General features: G+C 35.2%; 1 long non-coding RNA gene across 2 annotated transcripts in view; it reads left to right on the forward strand.

Annotated features, from left to right (window-relative positions):
* Window positions 1-16151, forward strand: part of LOC127539422 (uncharacterized) — a 41186-nt gene extending 25035 nt beyond the window's left edge. For both annotated transcript variants that reach the window (XR_007947920.1, XR_007947919.1), the window contains exon 3: window positions 12285-16151. This is a non-coding gene — a long non-coding RNA (uncharacterized LOC127539422). The remainder of the gene's footprint in view (window positions 1-12284) is intronic.
* The last annotated feature ends 1613 nt before the right edge of the window (window positions 16152-17764 follow it).

Raw genomic sequence — 17764 nt, forward strand, 5'->3', positions numbered from 1 at the left:
GCAGCTTGTTATGTTGTCTTTACAAACATTATGAATTCTTCTTTTTTATATCACCCTTTGGTTTTGTTTGCAGCACACATCTTTCCTATTGCTAGCAAGTAGTATTTTAAAAAGATTTTCTGTCCTGTGAAAGGATTAAAATAGTTTTGTTCATAGCTCAAGCAAAGAAATTAAAGATTGTTTGGCTGTATCTCTCAATTTCCATGTGAACCATGACCACCTATGACAAAATTTGCAAATAAGATGTCTTTTTTTACAATAGTAAACAAAATGAAATGCTGGTTTGCTTTTTGTTTCGGAAAAAAAGAGTTGTTAATGAAGTTTTTCTAAGTCAGCTTACAAAATTGAAATGTCTTTTTTCTCTCCTCCTTTTGTTCCATTTTATGAAATAGCCAGTCACCATTCTGGAAAGCAATTTGGAACTTTACAAAAAAAAAAAAATCACTGAACTATGCATGCCCTTCGATTCAGATACTACTAGTATTCCATTCCCAAAAAAGATAAAAAAGGAATATACATGTATTCCTTTTATATATACATTACATATAAGTATATATACATATATGTGTATATATATGTATGTATGTGTGTGTGTGTGTGTGTGTGTGTGTGTGTGTGTGTGTACACTTGTTCCCAGTGGAGTTTCAACAAATAATGAATCAAATTTCCCAGTTTTGAAATTTTCCAGCATGAGTTTAATGAGGGAATAGTTTTACATTTTGTAAACTTTAGCATAAACTAATTTTAGCATAATGTTTTTGTCCAATTTTAAGGAAAATGTATGAAAGAATAGCACATGAGCCATGTGGTCTGATTAAAAGGAGTTCTTTTCCTTAAATTTGGCAAAGCTTATTTTTAAAAATATTTATCTGGATTTCACAAGGCTTAGGTCTAATTGCAGTAGTTAACCGAATTTTGTGAAAATAATTTTCCTTTTGTTTTTGGGTCAATTTCTCTAATTGCGATTTTAAGCAGTAATTAGTTGACATAATATTTAAACCACTGCCAACTTAGTATGAGTCATTACTAGAAAATGTCCCATTTCTGGTAAATTCTACATCTATTAGGTGCCAGTTCCATAAAATAGGTACAATTCAATTCAAAAAGATCTTAATGACATATTTCAAAAATATATTGAACTTTTTCTAGAAGATTTATATAAGTTCCATTCTTCCCACTCCTCTTCAATCATATTTAAAGAATCCCGACCTTTTATGAAGAAATGCAGATCTTTTTAAGCTCTTGAGAAAAGTAGAGGATAAGATTATATCTAGCTTTAGAAAAAAGAAAAAAGTTCAATTTAGGTCAGCAGCAAACATGTTCATTCACTAAAAATCTGTCAAGATGAAATTATTAGGATAATAGAATTAGAACTGGAGAGGATATAATTTTTATCACTTTGATTTTATAGGTAAGTTTATGGAAATAGAAATAAAATGATTTGTTTCAAGTTTCAAGTCAAACATCTGGCATAGAATTTGAACCCAGGTCTTGTTGAGCTGAATATAGTGCTCTGTTTACTATACCATCCCATTTCTGAATTTATATTGAAATAAGGAAGCAAACATTTATTGAGCATCTAATATGTGCTGATCATTTTACTAAATGCTTTATTATCTTTGATTTCACAATAACTCTGGGAGACAAGGGTTATTATCCCCATTTTACAGATTGGTTAACTGAAGTAGAGGGGAAGCTAGATGGCAAAGTGGATAGAACACCTGTCTTAGAGTCAGGAAGATCTGAATTTAAATCCAGCCTGAGATACTTATTAGTGTGTGACCCTAGGCAAGTTACTTAACCCTGTTTGGCTCAGTTTCCTCATCTGTGAAATGACCTGGAGGAGGAAATTGCAAAGCACTCAAATATCTTTGCCAAGAAAATCCCACACAGAGGTCACAGAATAGGGCACAATTGAAAACATTTAAAAAACAAAACTGAAATAGACAGAGGTTAAGTTACCTGTTAAGCGTCACACATCTAAATTTCAAAAAAAATCCAGCAAGGTTTTCATGAGCTGATGATGAGTGAAGTGAGGCGAACCAAGAGAACCTTGTACACAGTAACACACTGAGTGATGATCAGCTGTGATGGGCTTGGTTCTTCTCAGTACTAGAGTAATTTGGGACAATTCCAATAGATTTGGGGTAGAAAATGCCATACACATCCAGAGAGAGGAAACTGGAGAATGAATGTGGATTGAAGCATAATATTTTCATTCTTTTTTTGTAGTTTGTTCATTTGCTTTTTCTTGCGCATAGGTTTTTCCCCTTTTGGCCTGATTTTCTTGCACAACATGACAAATGTGGAAATATGTTTTAAAAGATTGCACATATTTAACCAATATCAGATTGCTTGCTTTCTTGGGAAAGTGAGGGAGGAAGTGTACTTTAGTCTCTCCAAGTCGCTTCACTTATGCAGTTGTTTGTGCCTCTTTATATTGTCTCCATAACTGAAGGATGAACTTTGTAAAGTCACAGGCTTTTGACTATATTTAGCATTATTTAGCACTAGCAGGATGCCTGTGATAGTGTGGAAAGTATATGGGATTTAGATTCAGAGGGTTCTTAATGATCTTTAGTAAGTCATTTACTCTCTGTAGGCCTTGGTTTTCTCATTGGCAAAATGGCGGGGGTGGTGGGGGTGGTGGGGAAGGGGGGAGGGAAGGTCTCAAGAAGTTGGATTAAATACCTCTGTCTCCTAGATCTCTAATCTTAATCCATAGATTGATTGTCCCTTTCTCTCAGTGCCAGAAGTTGCCCATTATTAGTGTAGCAGCTACTTTAGAGTTATGTGTAAAATAGGAAGTTCATAAATCTTTGTTGAATTAATTGACTACTTAGTCATCTTGATAATGACAATGAAGTAAAATGTTGTCATAAACTGTTGAGTTTCACTAGCCTTTCCTATCTGCAGGGACATCATGGGGCTTACATGTAGTAAGCTAGATCCATCATGAGGTCCTTGGCAGTGACTTTCAGTTTCATCTACTTCACCATCTTATAAGTCACACAGGTGATATCAGATGTAGCATTTGAACCTATAACTTCTAACATCAAAGCTAGTTCTTCCTGTGTACCATGTATTCAAACTTAAATCTGGCTCCCAGCCCAGCACTCTACATTATATCAAGTTTTACACAAATGTAAAATACTATTATGTTTGTTACAACTTAGAATACCAATGTGGCCCATAGACAGAGTCTGTACAACTCTAGTAGTTAGGGTTATCAAAATCAGAATGAAACAAATAGCTCTAATGTGATTCAATAGTTAGAAACTGTATGATAAAATGCTAGCATACTTGTTAAATATATGCTGGTAGACAACTCTATCAGTAGGTTTTTTAAATGGGGCCATAAGTTTAGAGCTGGAAGGGATCTTGGAAGACAGCAAGTCCAATGATTTCATTTTATAGATGAAGAGACTGAAGTGCAGAGAAGTTATTTCTCTGGCATCACATAGCTAACGCACGTCTAAGGAAGAATTTGAATCCAGATCTTCTGATCTCTTAGCATTCTCCATGTTAAATTGAATTTGAAAACAAATGCTTCCTTGTATGTTGGTGTCCTCTGCCAAAATCTTATTTGCCATGCCCTGGTTATGATTCTGGTTTATGAGGAAGTTCTTATGAGTAAATCCATAAGGCAATAATAATGTGTTGCTTCAAACATGTTTGTAATTGAGCATGATGAAATTTCTTTCTCAGAATATCAAATTTTCCCATCATGGATTTAATCAGGGTCCTTTCCATAAAACCTCATTGTTTACTTGGATTTTGAAAAGAGACAGATTAAATAGTTGGCAGAAAAACTCATTTGAGTTACTTTTATAAAAATGAATATTCCAAATGTCATTGAGGTCACCTTGATTCCTTCTGTTTGCATAGCAGATGTCTGTATAACACACATAGATTCTTCACTGTCATATATTGTAAGGTTATTTTAGGAGACTTTCAAAATTTTATTACCCTGTTTCTGGAGGTTTTCATATAAATCTCACCAACATGGTTAGTTAAAAAATGCTTCAGTTATCTGACATTAATTTGCTTGTTTTCTGACTACATATGATTGCTCTAAAGAGCAGTAAAAGACCCAAAGTAAAATAACTTAATTCTTCAAAGTTTCTCAGAGTTGTGTCTTAAAGACATATGACATCTTGGTTTCCAAAAAAGAAACCAAATTCCATTTGTGCTCTTGTGTCCTCTGTGCCTGATATATAGTAGGAACACAATAAATCTGTGTAAAATTGAAATGAATTTAAAGGCTACTTTAGCTATGTGGCCTTGGGTAAATTATTTTTCTGCTCCATGATCCTTTCTTTCTGTCTCTGTAAAATGGAAAGATTGGATTAGATGATTTCTAAAGACTCTCATGCTTCTAAATACTCAAATAATTATTGCTTAAAAATGGTCAATACTAAGGAATGATGTTCTATGTTTCCTGTAACTATAGGTGATTTAACCTGATTATTTCCTTACTTTTCTAGCAGAAGTGGAAAGATCTTTTCCATGTGAATTAGAGATAGCTCTGTGGGTTCAAGTGTTCTAAAGAAAGTTCTTTACCCCACTTCCCATGCCTTGAAGACTTAGAATCACGGCATTGTAGGATGAGAAATGCTTTAAGATTGTCTACTAGTCCAATTCTAAATCCTTTTTTTTCATCGTTAAGGTAACCAAGACACAGATAACTAAATTCACTTATTTTCTCTAGTGACAAAATCAGGACTACAAGCCAGGTCTCAGGACTCTTGGACCTCTGCATTGGTCTCTGTTGTCTTACTTTGTAGCCCAGGTATTTATTCTATGCCATTTCATTGGAAAATTGATGGCATAAATGTGTAACACTTGAGAGAAAGAAAAACATATACACACACATGTCCATTTTCAACATTTAAAAAAGTCAGAGTTGAATAAAAACAAGAAAGAAACTGATAACTTCCCTGAAATATAATACTGGTCATCACATAGAAATTCCAAATCTAAGTAAAACTGAGCAAACATTTGTGGGAAAGAAATATAAACATTTTTCAGTAATGGAATAATGATAAATGAACAATATATCATTTAAGAAAGAAAATGTAAAGATTTTTTATAGTTGGGATAGAAAAAAGTTAATTTACCCAGTACAGGATCTGGGTCTTTGAGAAGAATAGATATCAACAGGAACAATGGCAGTCTCAAAACCTAAAGTTACTTTAGACTATTAAGGAATATAAAATGTGGGGCATCTAGGTGGTATAGTGGATAGAGCACCAGCTCTGAAGTGAGGAGGCCCTGAATTTAAATCTGGCTTCAGACACTTAACACTGCCTAGCTGTGTGACCCTGGGCAAGTCACTTGCTCCCAGTTACCTCGGGGAAGAAAAAAAAAGAAATGTAAAGTGCTCAAGACTGGGAAACTCATTGTCCCATAATCTGCTCTAATCAGACCACATTTAGAGTAATGTTTTTAATATTAGGTACCCCCTTTTTGGAAGATTGTTGACAAACTGGAGGGCATTCAGAACTTGACACTATTAAGAGGAGCAATTGGATGTGATGGTGATTTTTAGCCAGGAAAAAAGAAGAACATGAAAGGACCTAACTCTTCAAGTACAGGGTGTCCCAAAACTTGAGCTTGTAAGTTTCTAATTTCTTCTGTTTAGCCTCCAGAGGTTAAAACTAATAGCAATGGATTAAAATTAAAGAAAGATGAATTTAGATTTGCTCTGAGAAAGAATGTTTTCAGAGATGTGTGAGAATGAGATGAGCTGCCTTGAGGAGACAATGAGTTCCAGAAGTCTTTAAGCAAAGGCCACATGACTACTTGACCTGTGCATAGTGGAAGGGATTCTCAGTCAATAGTTGGAATAGAACAGTAACCTGACAACATAAACTTGTTTTTGTTTTTAATTGTGATAGCTGTATGTTGATAGAATTTGTACCCTTTGGAACCATTTAAAAGCATTTAAAAAGGATGATTCTGAGAAGGGGTCAATAAGTTTCATCAAGCTGCTTAAAGAGGTTCAGGATGCTAAAAGCCAGTTAGAGGTATAAGATTGAAGGTCAGTAGAGGGGTTGGGACAGACAGGTTTAACTATTGACCTTACCCAGTGGATTAAACATGTTTTTCAATTTCTTCATTATTTGCAATTCTTTTTTTTTTTTTTCTATATCCTTTTTGTTTTTACTTAACAGGATTTCACAAGGTCTTGAGAATGGTCTCCAGCACACTGGGCAGATCATTTATGGGAGGACATGGGCATGAATTGAACAGAGTTTGCTAAAATTTACAAGTAGTAATTAAAACTTCACCTGATTCATTTGTAGAGGGAACGCCGCCATGAGGAAATTCTCTTTCTACCAATACAGATTAATTCCTTCACAGTGACTTGGGCATGGGTTAAATAACTTGCCAGTGATTACACAGTTCTTATGGGCTCTGAGATGAGCTTTCTATCCATTTTGCTATCCTGCCTCTCATCAATAAAAATATAAAAACAGTTGTATTACGATAATGAGAGAATATAATACATACTTTTAAAATTATTTTTTGTTTTGAAGTTAATGAACACTAAAAAATTCCGCGTACAAAATAGAACAGAAAGAGTATTATATGTGAAACATCAAGTTTATATCTTATATAGTTTACTTTAGTAAAAATGCTACGTGTTACTTTCAAAACTATCCTTCTTGTCTGTATTTCCTTCTGAATTCCCTTCTGTTCTCTTCTGTATAATGACTATGTAATAAACTTTTAATAAGGATCGTCATGGAAATAAATAAAATTTTCATTTATTTGTAGATAGAATTCTAAATAATTTATTACCTCTCATAATCTCCACAGAAGTGAATCAATTAGAATTAGAAATGAGATTAGACAAAGAATCTTAAAATCTCTTAGAAATTAATCATTTATTCATACATACACTAAGCTCCAATTTTTTTACTTTCACCATTTTGAATCCCAGTTATAGGTTTTTTCATGCTGTTAAACTAAAATACACCTTAATAATTCATAAGAATATGACACAATCTCATGTTGATACTTTTTGCTATAAAATCTAGTAGAAGGCAAATCTTGGTTTCTAGCCAAGGGATGCTGATGAATGGGAACCCTAAAGGACTTTATGATTTAGTTACTATTCACTTTAATTTCAAACCTATGAAGTGGGACCCAAGGACAATGTCACAATGAGGTATCATCTTCATCTCACACTACCAGTGACACAAGGGTGCCAGAGTGGAATGAATTTCACATTGGCATGAGAAAGGGTATTGGTCATCCAGCAGCTTTCTTGAAGTCTGGCCCTAACATGTGCAATAGCCCTTGTGCTCATCACCAAACAAAATGAAATTTTAGTGTATCAATGTTTGTATGATTGGATCTGACATTTTTGACTTAAGTGATATCTGTCCAAATTCTTATGGTTCAGGGAAAAGCAACATAGAAAAGTATAACTTGTTATTTTTATAAATATTATCCAGAATGATCACAACCTTTCCAGGTTTGTTTGGGAGATACTAATTACTTCCTTCTGAAATTCCTCCACAATGAAACTATTTTTGGAACCAGTGAACAGGATTAAGCACCAGGGTCATGTCAGGCCACCAGAGAAGTGTGTCATTGTCTTTCAGTTCTCCTAGAATAGTTAGCTTTTGATTATTCAAGAAAACAGAGCTGGGAGGGCAAGGAGGGCATTTAGAAAGTGTGGATAATTTAAACGCAAACACTTCAAAGTGACAATTTTATTATGAGTCATTCTTCTTTATTATCATTCTTCTTTGCAGGGCAAATAAAGTGAATGGATTTGAATTTCATTTCCTCTATTGTCCCCCTCCTTCTCTATCAAAAGGGTTAACAAGTCATAAAATGCCCAGGAAAGGGGTATCCTGAAGAAAGAAGCAGCAATAACCTAACTAATTATCCTCTGAAATTTCCATGTTGGCACAAAACTAAACTTAAATATTTTTCTCTGAAATTGACTTTTAGCTAATATTTAACTTGACTTTTCATCAGTATCCTTAAGGTAACTTTTTTATCCTTTCCATTTAATGGAACTTCTTGGCTTTTAGAACCATCTTATTCTGAGCTGAGAGCAGCAGTATAAGTAAATTATGGAAACAGAAATAGTTTGAGATAGCTCTTCAAAAGGATCTTCTTCTCCTTTCCTCCCCTCCCCCCCCCAAATCAAGGATGGTTAAAGCTTCCTTTTTTCTTCCTATTTCTTCCATGTTCTATAGTAAGGACTATTTGTTATGCAATAGGGCCCCAAGCTTCTGTTGCACTTTTCAAGGTCAAAGAGAAGTAATTCTCTTCTTCCCTAGCTCTTCACTATGGTTACTTATGCCCCACTAAAGAAGGTATATCATTTGGCAAGCATTAAGGACTTGGCTATGGCTCCTTTTCCATGGTATTAGAGAAATAATATGTTTTGTTTTGTTTTCTATTAAGAAAACTTCTCAATTCAGAAGCTGGCTTTATGTTCATGAAATCACTAAGATCATGGTACATCATTCCAAAGGCAGGCAGGAAGAGGCTGAATATTGAAAGAATATTTAAACTGATGAGTAGATGAGAGAGGGAGTGCAGGAAGACTGGTAGCAAGCAGTCAATGAGAAGCAGATAAGCAGACAAGGCATCAATTCAGGGCCCAGGGTGGTTGGTAGGCCCAGCAGAGTGATAAGTAGTTAAAGGTTCTTTACTGGTAGCAGATATCCAGCAAACAGAAAAGAAAACCAAAAGGACAGATAATTCTTGAGAACAGGGACTGATTTTTACTTTATCATTGTCTCCATAATGTGCCATATTTTTAAGACCTGTGATAAAACCAGTGTAAGGACGAGGATCCATCTACCCACACAAAATAATGCCTGCTGTACAATTTGTAGGCTTACAGAGTTGTCTGAGGCACAAAGCTGTTAAGTGACTTTTTTTAGGATGCCATAGACAGAATTTGCCAGAAGAAAAACTTGAATTAAGATCTTTTTTTATTCCAATGACAATACTTAATTTATTATCCCACATGGCCCATGGCTTACTAGGTGCCTACTTGGGGATTCTTGGTGAAAACTAAGGAGGAGTTCATCAATTGGGAAATGACTGAACAAGTTATATTTCTAGATGTGATAGAATACAATTGTGCTATAAGAAATAATGAAAGGGATGGTTTTAGAAAATCCTGGGAAAACTTATATGAACTGGTACAGAGTGAAGGGAACAGAACCAGAACAATGTATATAACTGTAATATAAAGACAAAACAATTTTGAGGGAGTTAAGAATTCTGAATAATTCAGTGACCAAACATGATTCCATAAAACCATTGATGAAGCATGATACCCAGTTCCTGATAGAAAAGAGATAAACTCAGGAATCAGAATGAGATATATATTTTTAGGATGCTTGGTGTGATTATGCTATTTTACAAAGGTTTTTATTTTTCTTTTTTTCCAGTAGAATGATGGAGATGGGAGGAAGAATAAATCAATTATTATAAATTGGAAAATTAAGTTAAACAGAAAATAGAAAAAACAATCCAGGTTCTTCTAAAACAGAGAAACGAAACCCATAAACTGCACTTATTGGTTTAGATTAGCATGAGTTTGAAGCCAAAGATTTTTTTTTTGTTTAAAAAAAAAAGGATGAAGGCTGTCACTCCAAAATTGCTTTAAAAAATAAAACAGACATGGAACAGCCACACTTATCTCAAATAGAAAGGAGGGATAAGCAACTTTCCAGAGTAATAGTTTCAGGCATAGGGAAGGCTATGTTCTGACTAAGAAAGGAAACATCTATATTAATGGCAGCAAAGGGGGAGTAAGTTTGAAGAGCAGGTGCTTCCTTCTATTATGGGTTAGAGGGGAGCTAAATGGGGAATAGGGACAATAAGTGGGAAGAAGCTAAGTTTTGAGCTGAAACATGGCAACCACAATGGGAAAAATGTTGAATTAATTTCTTTGAGGCTGAGGTTAGCATCTGGAGATCCAAATCCACAAAGTAACAAGTGAGAACCAAGTTCAAGTAAGCATTAATTACTCATTAATTAATGAAATTATTAATTTCTCATTAATGAAATTGAAACTACCACTCATATGAAAGAGTGTTCCAAATCACTATTGATCAGAGAAATGCGAATTAAGACAACTCTGAGATACCACTACACACCTGTCAGATTGGCTAAGATGACAGGAAAAAATAATGATGAATGTTGGAGGGGATGCAGGAAAACTGGGACACTGATGCATTGTTGGTGGAGTTGTGAATGAATCCAACCATTCTGGAGAGCAATTTGGAACTATGACCAAAAAGTTATCAAACTGTGCATACCCTTTGATCCAGCAGTGCTACTACTGGGCTTATACTCCAAAGAGATACTAAAGAAGGGAAAGGGACCTGTATGTGCCAAAATGTTTGTGGCAGCCCTGTTTGTAGTGGCTAGAAACTGGAAATTGAATGGATGCCCATCAATTGGAGAATGGCTGGGTAAATTGTGGTATATGAATGTTATGGAATATTATTGTTCTGTAAGAAATGACCAGCAGGATGAATACAGAGAGGCTTGGAGAGACCTACATGGACTGATGCTAAGTGAAATGAGCAGATCCAGGAGATCATTATACACTTCGACAACGATATTGTATGAGGATGTATTCTGATGGAAGTGGATTTCTTTGACAAAGAGACCTAACTGAGTTTCAATTGATCAATGATGGACAGAAGCAGCTACATCCAAAGAAAGAACACTGGGAAATGAATGTGAACTATTTGCATTTCTGTTTTTCTTCCCGGGTTATTTTTACCTTCTGAATCCAATTCTCCCTATGCAACAAGAGAACTGTTCGGTTCTGCAAAATACATTGTATCTAGGATATACTGCAACATATCTAACATATATAGGACTGCTTGCCATCTAGGGGAGGGGGTGGAGTGAGGGAGGAGAAAAATCGGAACAGAAGTGAGTGCAAGGGATAATGTTGTAAAAAAATTACCTTGTCATGGATTCTGTCAATATAAAGTTATTATAAAATAAAATTAAATTAAAAAAAAGAGAAAGTGATTAGATTTGAGGGACATGAAAAACAATATGGAAACCACTGATCAAATTCAATATTCTTCCTGTTTATCTTTACCATTTTTTGCTTTTTCTATTTTGCTGCTTTTTTCCTCTGGTTCTGACTTGCTTTTTTTACTCTCCCCTGTAACTTTTCTTTTCCTTTTCCAGTTTATATATCATCTGCCAAAAAAAACATTGAAATATGACCATTCTTATAAAACTTAACTCTTTTATTCTCACCTATAATGCAATAATATCACTTATTTGAAAGATACTATCCAGCAATAGAAGAAGATAGAGTGGAAAGAAGATAGAGTGCTAGATCTGGAGTCAGGATGACTTATCTAGTAGGTTCAAATCCTCAAATACTTAACTAACTGTAACACTGGATAAGTCACTTAACCCTATTTGCCTCAGTTTCCTTATCTGTAAAATGAGCTAGAAAAGGGAATGGCAAATCAAGCCAGTATCTCTGCCAAGAAACCTCAGATAGGATTCCAGAGTCAGATTTGATTGAACATGAGCAACATCCAGCAACTTAAATCAGCTGAGAATATGGAGATTAGCCAGAAAGTCCATCAAATAGCCAAAATGAATTATCACAAAGTCCCTATGATAAAGTTCATATATTTTACTTATAGGAAAGACCCTAAGGTCATCATCAAGGCCTTTTCACTTTTATTTTGCTTACAGTTTTAACAAAATGGGTTACTTGGTTTCCTATCCCATTAAAAACAGAAAATTAGTCATAGGGAGTATTTGATGCAAACAAACTAACAGCAAACTAGAGGACAGCTTTTTCTCTCCTCCATTTCTATACATCTTGGGCTAGGAAGAGAGGTTTCCTGTTTGACTACATAACTTCTTTATTTTCATCCATAATATATTAATGAAATATTATAAATGAAAATAAAGGAGTTATTATTGATGGAGTAGGTGGATTGTGACAATAAGAGAGAAAATAAAAAAAATTATAAAATAACTCAAAACGAATAGCAGTAAAAAGCTATTTAGCTTTTTGGGCTATGGACTATTTAGCTTTTGAGGTAGCTGTTGAGATTATTAAACATCTCAGTAGGTTTGAGGGTATAATTACATTTTAGCAGAAGGCAAGCATCACTAGCAAGGAAACACTCATGTTTGTGACACTGTATCCATATATTTTAAGAAGATTTTTGTTCCAAATTGTCATAATTCAAAGTTTTGCCATATGAAGGAATAAACTTATTTGCAATATTATTCTCTTGCAGAATGATTTGAGAGGCCTGGGGAGACTTACGTGAATTGACGCTAACTGAAGTGAATAGAACCAAGAGAATATTATACGCGGCAACAAGAAGATTACACCATGATCAACTCTGAAGGGCGTGGCTCTTTCCAACAGCGAGGTGATTCAGGCCAGTTCCAGTGGTCTGGTGATGGAGAGAACCATCTGCACCCAGGGAGAGGCCTGTGGGGACTGAATGTGGATCACAACTTTGTGTTTTCACTTTTTGTTATTGTCGTTGTTTGCTTGCATTTTGTTTTCTTTCTCATTTTTTTCCCCATTTTGATCTGACTTTTCATGTGCAGTATGATAATTATGGAAACATGTATAGAAGAACTGCACATGTTTAACATGTATTGTATTACTTGCTGTCTGGGGGTGGGAGTGGGAGGAAGGGAGGGAGAAAAAATTTGAAACAAAATTTTGAAGGGTGCATGTTGAAAAAAAATATATGCATGTGTTTCGAAAATTAAAAGCTGTATAAAAAGTAGCTAAAAAAAACCTATCCTCTTGGATATCTCAAATAAATGGGGTACTATCATACATTACTCTTTGAGGTCTTCTCCTATAATAAATAAATACCCTGTCTTTGTAATTGTTATCCAAGATGATATTTAATAATTTCTTTCCTATTTTCTTCTTTGTCTAGTAACATGAACATATATTATATATTGTTATCTGAAGTGATATTTATTACTTTCTTATCCTCTTTGTCTAGTAACTGTTTATTGTCTTTGTTATTTGAGATGATACTTATTAATTTCTCTCCTATTTTCCTCTTTGTCTAGTAATGTGTGTACGTATATGTGTATGTGTGTATTTTTTTTTTTTTTAACAAAACCATGGTATGGTGGTAAGAACACTTGCCTGAAAGTTAGAATACCTGGATTTCTAGTTCGGCTTCCTGTCTGCATCACACTTAGCAAATCACTTTAATGCTCTGAGCTTCAGCATCCTCATCCCTAAAATAAGGGAATTGGATAAGATGATCACTTTAGATTCCTTCTAGCTCTAAAACTATGGTCCTTTGATTTAACTTAGGCCTGAATTTAGAGCTGCCCCTTAAAATCTTAAACCTTACTTTAAAGGACTTTTTGATGTTTCATCCCCTTGTGACACCTGGTGGTTTTCAGCTATCACTACAACAGTAGGAAGTCAGCTTAGAGGGCTAACTTTCACAATAAAGGAGATAGGGCTAAGGGTGTGTGTTGGGGGTGTTGCTTTAAGCTGAAGGGTAAAAGGTAGGAGCTACTGTCAGACAGCAAAGCAGGAAAGGCATGGTGAGAAGCTCCTGCCATATCTTTAATTGAATTGAAGGTTATATAGTACTCGTTAATTTATTGGAATTCAAAAGCCAAAATCACTCTGGTGTGCAAAAGGGATGAAGTGGAGTTTTAAAAAGCACTTGACTGCGCTCTATTATAGCCATGGTAAAGAGTAATGGAGTAAGTGGGGAATTGTTTCATTAGCTGACAGTTTGGGTAAAGGGGAGGAAACAAAAGGTAACTATAAAAGACACCCTTACCATCTGGAAAGTAATGAGCCATTAGCTGAGTCTACTAGATGGCTGGGTTTGCAGCTCACAGAAGGAGATGACCTCATTTGGGCCTCTACCCTTTATTCTTGGATGGCTTTTCCTTGGGTCCTGCAGGGATTCATTGATGATCTTTTTATGTTGGTTTTTTCCCCCTACTTTCTGGTGATGGAGGTTTCATAGTGCTTCAGTGTGTCAAGATACTAGACAGCCAATTGGGTGTCCTGAAAATACGCATGGTAGCATTGTGAAGGCCAGCTGCTGTGTCAAGGCTTAAACCTGTAGTCTTATGTACAACATGGTGAATTCAGTGTTTATATTAGCAGCCTTTGGATAGGTAGACTGTGTTGAAGATTGTCATTTTCTTTTTATCCTTTTCCTCTTCCTTTCCTGAAGGTATAGGCTGTTATTTGACAGTATTTTCATGTTGGCCATATTGACCCAAGTAATCATTGGACCAAAGTGAATCTAAATGCCACCATGTGGTTTAAAGAAATTGTTTTGTAGAGTTGTACATTTGTAGTTGGAAAGAAACTTAGAATCTTAGAAGCAGTCTAACCCAATTCCCTTACTTGATTGCAAAAGAAATTGAAGCCCATGAGAGCTGAAGTTACTTTCCCAAAAGTAACCCAGTTAATGCATGGCATAGTCAGAATTAAAACTCATTGCCCCAACTCAAAAACAAATTTCTTGAAGATAAAGGATTTATTTTGTCTTAAATATGCCCTTGTCATTTGAATTATGGCTTCTGTCTGACTCTTAATTATAATAATTTGTCATTTGTCATAATTGTGCTTATGTCCATTCTTACCTGTTTGGACTTGGAGACTAGCAAGAAGTCCCAATTTTCAGAAGGTTGTTGGATATTTATACTTCTGCTCTTGGAATCTGGAAGCAAAACTGACTCACACAAATAGAAGTAAGAAAAAGGATTTCTAACACTATGGGTACAATGGCAGTAGTCTTCACAGTACTGTATTTGTTTTGAGGAAGTTGTCATATCTCAGTAATAACTTTCCCTATGAGAAGATAAGATAGGCTAGTTCATGTCAGCAACCTTGAGCCTTTGCAGAAAAGAAAATCACAGAATTTGAGCACCAGAAAGGACCTCTGGGGCTGTGTAGTCCTATATTGTGCTAAACTCTGAAGATACAAAGAAATTCTAGGGGGTGTCAGGATGGCAGAATGAAGCCAGGAAGCCGTTTGGCAAGGGGGAGGAAAAGAAAGAAAACAGGTTCAGTTTTGGATATATTGAGACAGCTGAAGGATGAGCCTAAAGATTAGGCGTGAGATTATAGCTGGATTAGTAGAACTGAACATCATTAGCATAGAGTTGATAATTGAAACCATGGTAGTTAATGAGATTTAGTCTATTAGCTCTCCCTTACAACTTCTGTCATCTACAAATGTGGGGAATATTCCATATCTGCCTTTTTATATGGGTTATTGATAAAAAATGTTGAACATTGTGCCAATTGAGACCTTGTGTTAAAGTGACATTGAACCATTAATGAATATTCTTGTAGCCTGGTCACTCAATCATAGCCATTTCTATGTGTACCCTGCTCCATTTCCCTCCCTCAGGAATTGAACCCTTGCCTGTAACAAAGATAAAAAAGTTAGCAAAAAACCAAATATGGCCCTTTCTGATGATGAATGCAGCATGTTGTCTTCATGGGTCTCCATTTTTCTACTAAAAGAAAAGAAGTGTGTTTCATTATTTGTTCTGAAATAACAAGATTGAATATTATAATTGCTCCAAGTTTGGTTTTTTTTTTTTTTTTAACATTCTTTCAATTTCCATTATTAGAGGCACTGTGTACTTTGCCTTTGAGTTCGGTTTTCATACTGCATCAGTTTATACATGTCTTCCCATGTTTCTCTGAATTCCTCAAATTTGTTATTTCTTATGGCATAATAATATTCAATTGTATTCAAATGCCATGATTTAAAAACACAGTTTCCCATTTGATAATCACCCACTTTATGTCCAGGTTTTTGCTATTGAAAAAAAAGAAAAGGAAAAGGAAACAAAGAAAAAGAAACAATTATAAATATTTTGGTATATATAAAACTTTCTGTCTTTGGCATCCTAAAGAAATAACATCAGTTATTAGGATCACTGGAGACTCTGTTTTTAATGTTGAATAAAAGTGACTTTTTAGTTGTGGTTTGTAATTTATATATCTTTGGTCCTCCACTATTCAATATTAACATAGTTGATAAAAAGAAAACAATGTGTCAAAGATTCTCTTTTTAAGTCTCTTCTGCTGTTACTCTTTCTCATCATCAATGAATAAATAAATCTTCAAACAATATAGTCCATTTGTCTATTTTTGCCAGCCATTCTCCAACTTTTCTTTTATAGCATTCCTAAGTTACCAAATGAAGATGCTTTAGTCTTTTACACGCAAGTCCCTAGGGGCTATTGCTATGGAAGTTTTATTCTGAGAAAACTAGTTGGCATCAGATTGTTTCTAGTGAAAAGGAGGGGAAGGTTGGAATCTTTGTTTCAGTAGATAAGACCTAGAAATAGAGTATGCTGTAAATTCCCTCAGGTATGGTACTAATGTTCTATTCTGAAAGATAGTATGCTCAGGGTACTTAAAAGAATTAATGAACTACCTGATCAACTGTAACTTCAAAAGTTATAGGCAACTAGCAGTGTATAAAGCATCAGGAACTGAATTCAAATCCAACCTCATATACTTTCTATTGTGTGATGCTGGGTAAGTCATATAAGTGTTGGTTGCCTCTTTCTCCTGTAAAATAGGAATAATAATGTTATCCATGTCCCTTGGTTGTTATGAGCCTCAAATGAGATGATATTTGTAAAGTACTTAGTACTGTGCTTAGTAGTTAATATTACTTATTAACATTATTATAAAATATGTCTCCTGCCTTTTGGCAGAGATGATGAACTAGAAACATCAAGTGAGATATACATTTTCAAACAAGACCAATGAATTGATGTATTTTACTTGATTATTTTTATCTGTTACAAGGAAGGGTTTCTTAGGAAGTGGGGTAGTGGTGAATTAGTGAGTAGGACAGAGATGAAAAACAAAAAAATAAAAGAGCAACAATAAAACATTACAAGAATACCCAGAAGAAGATAAAGTTTGGAAAAGACACAAATAAGGTAATTTTGTTACCACTATTAAATTTAACTTATTTTAAAAACACACATAACAGAAGATCAGTTTCATATGCAGTTCTCTATTTTAGTTCTTTACTGAAAGCTTTGTGTTTGTTAATGAATGTTAAGTTCATAATAAAAATTAAAAAAAATTAATGAACTGCCCTTAGTGTCCGACTTCTTAATAGGAAGTGACTGAGGAGGGAGAAGGATTATTTTCTGTGTCCTAATTTAGGTTAGTACCTGTGGTGTGAGCTACCCAGATACCATAATTGCTGTATGTTCCTGATCTAAGCTCAGCTTCTCTTCTTCTCTCAGCTCAAAAAGCACCATAAGGGCCTTAATGAGACAGCCACCTGGACTGACAAGGTCATCCAGAATGACCGTTATGTAAATGTACTTGGAAACTGTCTGCATCAATGAATACAGTACACCTGTCTTCCAGAGTTAAATAGTCACACCTGCTCCAGGAATCCTCTCTATCCAGGGCGAATGAGCTTTCTGCCAAGAGACTATTCTCCACGGAGATCATGGTGTGTTTCTCAGGTTATTGTCTCAAGTTGTGAATCCAATCCCAAAGGGGAATGGGAAGACGAGGGTATGTCCTGTAATAATGCCTCTTCTTGTCTTGCTCCTGAGTGCTTGTTTGCCAGTCCGGAGAAGTGGCCAATTAGGGCAGCTGGGAGCATGTCAGGTCCTGCCATCTCTTATAAAGGCAAACCCAAGACAATCGGGAAGGGTTCAGAAGATGTGGCAAAGGCCAAAGCTATTGGTGACTTGGTGAGAGCGT

Source organism: Antechinus flavipes, chromosome 5, assembly GCF_016432865.1.
Source record: "Antechinus flavipes isolate AdamAnt ecotype Samford, QLD, Australia chromosome 5, AdamAnt_v2, whole genome shotgun sequence".
NCBI classification, from domain to species: domain Eukaryota; kingdom Metazoa; phylum Chordata; class Mammalia; order Dasyuromorphia; family Dasyuridae; genus Antechinus; species Antechinus flavipes.